The sequence below is a fragment of the Odontomachus brunneus genome, unplaced genomic scaffold (genome assembly GCF_010583005.1).
Source record: "Odontomachus brunneus isolate Ranch 3 - 2012 unplaced genomic scaffold, Obru_v1 Obru_scaffold_238, whole genome shotgun sequence".
Taxonomy (NCBI): Eukaryota; Metazoa; Arthropoda; class Insecta; order Hymenoptera; family Formicidae; genus Odontomachus; species Odontomachus brunneus.
In genome coordinates this window covers 433,025-439,430 of record NW_022639688.1, presented here as the reverse complement: position 1 = coordinate 439,430, position 6,406 = coordinate 433,025, and the positions used below count along the sequence as shown (strand labels likewise).

The following is a 6,406-nucleotide window of genomic DNA, read 5'->3' as shown; positions in this document are numbered from 1 at the left end:
TAATGATATTGAAGAAATATTATCATAAATCAAACACGATTTACACGTTTTATTGAAATTTTAATATTTAAATAGTAAATTAACTCAAGGTATGAGACTTATAATAACTATCTTAAATTTATTTAAGGACTTTCTAACATAATTTTGTATAAGAAATAGTGCTATGTAAAAATAATGGATTAAAATTATCTGACACTTTATATATTTTGTAAAAATATACTTTTTTATATTTTTGTATTTTTATATTTTTGTACAATGTAAGAGTAACACGAGAGGAATCGGTTGATGACACTTCTTGATGGTGAATCTCTGCACATTATTGTATCAATGTACCTGCAAATGCAGTAGAGAATTGTTTTCAGATATCTTTATATTTTCTCCACAGCAATCGATTCGATTTGTTATTCTATGTACAAAAGTATTATGTAAAGCATTATCGCAAAATAAATATGAGATATTTTATTTCTTATGCTAAAAAGTATCAGGATAAAATGTAAAATGTGCGGGAGGAAAGGGAAGAGGGAGGAATATTTCTTTAATCTTATTTTTCAATACATTTATACACCAAATTATCTAAGGAAATTTTAATTTATTTAAAAAAAGCTAAGTGATTCTTAAAAAATCGAAGTTGATATCTTAAAATAATATTTAAAAAATATTTTAATAACATAATAATATTACCATCTTGTTTTCCTCAAAATCTTACAACTTTTATCTGAAACTTTTTTTCGAATAATGTACTTCTTCTGAGATATTAGTTTGTAACTTTATATGCCACACGCTGTATAGCTCGTCTTACCCGTATCGCGCACAATGATTTATTAATCTTCTTCAATTAATAACTCCAAAATTTGCATGATTACAAAATAACTTTTTTGTTTAGTTTAACCGAGTCTATTTGCAAAGGCATATTATTTAATTATCATTAGACATTGAATATCGATATAAAACAATATATAAATTAAAAACAATATATAAATTACAAATCAAAATACAAAATCTCTGTAAAATACATTCTTCACTTTAAATTGATAAGAAAATATTGAAATATGATTGTTAACATTTCTAATTAAAATTTAAAAATAAAACTAAAATTTCTAGTTAAAATCTTGTTATAAGTTTTCTTAAGGCGTGCGCAAAATTTGAAGTATTTTATATGCATTTTAAGTCCGACAAACTCAACTAATAAAACACATTTTTATTTTTTAATACATCTCGGAATACATTTAATATCTAATAAGAAAATTAATTTTTTCTGAGAAGTTTTTAAAAACAAATTTTTCCATTGAATATAGGCGTTCGGAAATATATCAAAGAAGAAGTGTCTATATATCCGTGATCGTGTAATAAAAATCATGGTACACAGACCAACATAAGCTTTTATACATGAAGTTAAGAGATTTAGAGATGGTAAGAAATACAGTATATACATTATTTAGAGACATATAAAATCGTGTGTTAAGATTGTTATGTCGGTTTGTGTAAGAAATTAGCATAAGATAATGTAAAAATAAATCGAAAACGTATAATTATATATAGTATGTGTATGTGCGTATGCGTGTGTGGAGTGTGCATATGTATAACATTTTATTTTCAACAAGAAAATTTAAAATTTTGTCGAATATGTATGTATTTGTATCTATAATATGATTCGATAAATTTTACTAGAATTATTCGTCCCATATTCCGTTATAACGAAACATACGTTTACGTTATAATGAAATATAATCATATTATCTAATAAAAATTCAAGCACTTAATAGATATGATAGAATATATTTATATAAAAATGATAAGTTTATTACGGTTATTTAAAAGAAACTTTATCCATGAAAAGTTTATGTCATACATTTGTGACAGAGTTCAACACGCGTTGCACGTCTCGATTGATTTTCGATTTGCTCCGCCTAGCGCTATTTTCCTTACCTCACTACTCCACACATAACTTTCAAGTCACTAAAGATTTAGGAGCATATGACTTATAAATATGTTTTTAATAATGCAAAACTATTAAAAACATATGTTTACATAAAACATAAGTCATTTTTGAGTTTTTTGAGTCTCGAACGGCTCGTAAGTTGCACATCAGGCGATAAGATAAGAAGAATAGTGCTAGGCGAAGTAAATCGAAAATCGGCTGAAATGGGCCGAGCTCTAATTTGTGAACTAACAAAAAGATGCCACAACTTGCTAAATTGATTTCTGAACGAGTCATAGCATGTTTTCTAGCTGCGATGTTGAACATCAACATCCTAACGGGATTTGTTTGTGAGAAATTACAAAAATTAAAGTTTGGGTCGCGGGACATATTACATATATGGCTAAAGTTGCACCTATCTTTCAGCAAGGTGGCATGGCTGAGCAGACTGAGGTTCCCACGTCGAACATTTTTGAGCTGGCAGCAAGTGTTCGAATCCCGGCGATGAGTTGTCCATGTGCGGTGTTTTTTTTTCGAAAAACATATGCAAAACAAATATATTATATTAAAAAAACATTAATTATATGCCCTAAGGTAAGAAAAAAAAACACCGCACACGGACAACTTGTCGTCGGGATTCGAACGCTCGCTGCCGTCTCAAAAATATTCGACATGGGAGCCTCCGTCTGCTCAGCTACATCGCCTTGCTTGCTGAAAGATAGCCGCAACTTTAGCCATATGTGCAATGCAAAAAATATGCATGTATTGCACAAAATGTGCAATTACAGTATAAAGTTTGGGTTTCGCGACCCAAACTTTATATTATAATTTCTCACAAACAAAGGCCCATTGGCACAAACCCTGTTAGAATGTTCAAGCAAGTTCGTTAGCTAGCGAACGTGCTATAACTCGTTCAGAAATCGATTTAGCATGTGCATCGATTTGTAGCATCTCTTTGTAAGTCAAATTTATAAAATTTATAAGATGGAACTTGTAATATTCATAATACATATTAATTGTTATAGCAAAATTCTTATGTTTTCTATGCAATACAGTCAAGAAAAATGGTTTATTATAAAGTACAGACAAGGATTGTTGATGAAATATATACAGAGTATGCCAAAATTGTGAAAACGGTCAAATATCTCGAAAAAAAAAGCATTTTTTAAGAAAACGTTTCAGACAAAAGTTGTAGAGTTTCAGAAAATCTATTTAATAGTCATATCAGTTTTGATCTTGGATGACGTCGTCAATGTCAGAACAAGGTCACGTCGATTTTTTTAAATGGTAACCCCCATTTTTTATTGTATATTCTCGTAGCTTATCTCGAGAGCTTTTCAAAACACTATAATAAAGTTATTTTTCTTTAAGTACTTTACGAGTTATAAGCCTTGAAATTTACAATATCACCGACATTTCCCGTGCTTAGCCCAGGATGAACGTGGACGTGGCGGAATTCTCACGTTTTAGGATACTCAATTTACGTGAGTTCCCTTGCCTCTCACGTTTGGAGTGTTTGATTTACGTGAGTCCCCTTGCCTCTCATGTGTGTGCGTGCATGCGTCCATACGTGTGTGCGTGTGTATGTGTAATAGTTGTGTGATTTACTTCATGAAGTGTTCAAACTGACCTTTTTCTGCTGTTTGACAATGCCTTAGTCGTAGATAAAAGTTAGCCAAAACATTTCGTAAGCATGCAAAATACAAAAGATATAACCTTTGCGTCGTACACATTGGGTAATTTTGTCGGCACTGTAAATTTCAAGCCTTATAACTCGAAAAATAATTAAAGAAAAATAATTTCATTATAGTGTTTTGAAAAGCTCTTGAGGTAAGCTACGAGAATATGCAATAAAAAATGGGAATTTCCATTAAAAAAAATCGACATAACGTTGACCTGACCTTGACAACGCCACCCAAGGTTAAAATTAATACGACCATTAAATAGATCTTTTAAAACTCTACAATTTTTGTTTGAAACATTTTCTTAAAAAAAGCTTTTTTTCGAGATATTCGACCGTTTCCACAATTTTGGTACATCCTGTGTGTGTGTGTGTGTGTGTGTGTGTAGGATGTCCTATTTTAAAAGATGATACCCTGATAATTCTTCAGCTAAGCATATTCAGCAAAAATGTTTCAGACAAAAGTTGTCGGGTTCAGAGGGGGACATTTGAAGGTGATCTTGACTTTAGTGGTTATTTTGAGGGTCAATTTTACTTTTTAAATAGAAACATCTATTTTTTATTATGGAATTTTATTCTATGTAAAGAAACTAACAACTTTTGTAAAAAAAAATGTTTATACGATCTCTATTTCTAAGATATTTACGGAAATATCTACAAAATGATTGGTTTCAATAATTTTTTATTCAAATTCTATCAACTTTACCGAAAAATAGCAAGAGACAAAAATTGTTTATTTTCTTCTCATAGAGCTCTGAAAATTTTTTACTGAATTTTTTATAAACTTTTTAGTACTTCAAGAAAATGCAGTAATCTTTTAAAGTGGGACACTGTACATATACAAGGTGTCTCAGATCACCATGATAAGCCTTTGTAAAAACGTAGAACGGATTGAGGTGAGCAAGAAAGTCCTGTGCCGTTTTGCGATATTCGCAATAATAGTCGAGATATTAATTAAAAAAGATTGGTGAATGATCACACGCGATATGATGGATGAGTTGCAGTGGCGCCGTCTGCCGTTGTATACTTATACATTAAATCAAACTGAACAAAAAAGTCTTCTACCATTTTGCAAATGACCATATAGATTTTTAAATATTACAGAAAATTGTTACATATATAATTGTATACCATAATACATAAATTTTTTTTAATTAATATTTAAAAATCTATGTGATCATTTACAAAATGGTAAAGGATTTTTTTGTTCAGTTTAACTTAATGTATAAGTTTACAATGGCAGACGGCGCCACTGAAGCTCATCTATCATATCGCGCGTAATCATTCACCAATCTTCTTTAATTAAATATTTCGACTATTATTGTGAATATCGCAAAATGGTATGGGACTTTCATGTTCATCTTAATCCGCTCTACATTCTCACGAGAGATTGTGAAGATCTGGGACACCTTGTATATGTATGTACATATATACAAGGTGAGCCATTTTAATCGACGGATCCAAATTGCTCCTAAAATACGCTAGCTACAAAAAAATGGTTAAGACAAAAATTGTAGAGGACAACGGGAGTCATTTTACCGTGCTAATAATTTTGACCTTCAAATCGATTTTCAAGGTTATTTGAAGGTCAAAGTCATTTTTTAAAATTAGAATTTTAACACCCTATTTTTGACACCGGATTTGAAAAGAGCAGAAAATTTTACGTTAAAAATGATATTTAGATTTTTTTTCTGAGTCCAAGAAAGTCAAATCAAGAACTTGGAAGATGTTAATTCAATACTTTTAGCATTACCCGGAAAGAACGACGTGGACATAGTAAGTTCTGTTTCCTTTGGGGTGCTTGATTATCGTGAGTCCTCTTGCCTCTCACCATAACTGCAATTTATCATAATTACTCACGGAGTAACTGTTCAAAGTTGCCTCCATTTGCTTCAAGGCACAAATTTAAACGTCGTTCAAAATTTCTTACTGTTGGAAGCAAAGTGTCTCTAGGAATGGCTGCGCAAGCTCTACGAATTCGTTCCATCATATCTTCCTTTGTTGTAGTCCGTTGAGCAAAAACAACATCTTTATAATTATGATAAATTGCAGTTATAGTGAGAGACTCATGATAATCAAGCACTGCAGATGTGACAGACAAGGGGACTCACAATAATCAAACACCCCAAAGGAAACAGAACTTACTACGTCCACGTCGTTGTTTCCGGGTAACGCTAAAAGTATTGAATTAACATCTTCCAATTTCTTAATTTGACCTTCTTGGACTCAGAAAAAAAATCTAAATATCATTTTTAACGTAAAATTTTTTGCTCTTTTCGAATCCGGTGTCAAAAATAGAGGTTCTAATTTTAAAAAATGACTTTGACCTTCGAATGAATGACCTTGAAAATCGATTTGAAGGTCAAAATTATTAGCACGGTAAAATGACCCCCGTTGTCCTCTACAATTCTTGTCTTAACCATTTTTTTAGCTGGCGTATTTTGGGAGCAATTTGGATCCGTCGATTAAAATGGCTCACCCTGTATATATGAATTTTTTATATACTTATATACTTATATTTTTTATATGTATATATATATATATGTATGTATATAGATGTATATAAATACACACACACACACACACACACACACACACACACACATATATATATATATATACATACACACATATATATACATACACATATATATACATACACACATATATATACATACACACATATACACACACACACGCGCGCGCGCGCGCGTGTGTGTGTGTGTGTGTGTTATATATGTATGTATATATACACACGCAGGGTGTCCCGCGTAAGCGTACCAAAAGAAAAATATAAGTAGAACAGT

The 6,406-nt window shown here is 31.2% G+C and overlaps 1 protein-coding gene across 2 annotated transcripts in view; it reads right to left on the bottom strand.

The window, feature by feature from the left end:
* Positions 1–202: 202 nt before the first annotated feature.
* The window catches only part of LOC116852598 (deubiquitinase DESI2), a 34,511-nt gene continuing 28,307 nt past the window's right edge, over positions 203–6,406 (bottom strand). For both annotated transcript variants that reach the window (XR_004379797.1, XR_004379796.1), the window contains exon 9: positions 203–333. The gene's annotated coding sequence lies outside the window, so the exon portion shown is untranslated. The remainder of the gene's footprint in view (positions 334–6,406) is intronic.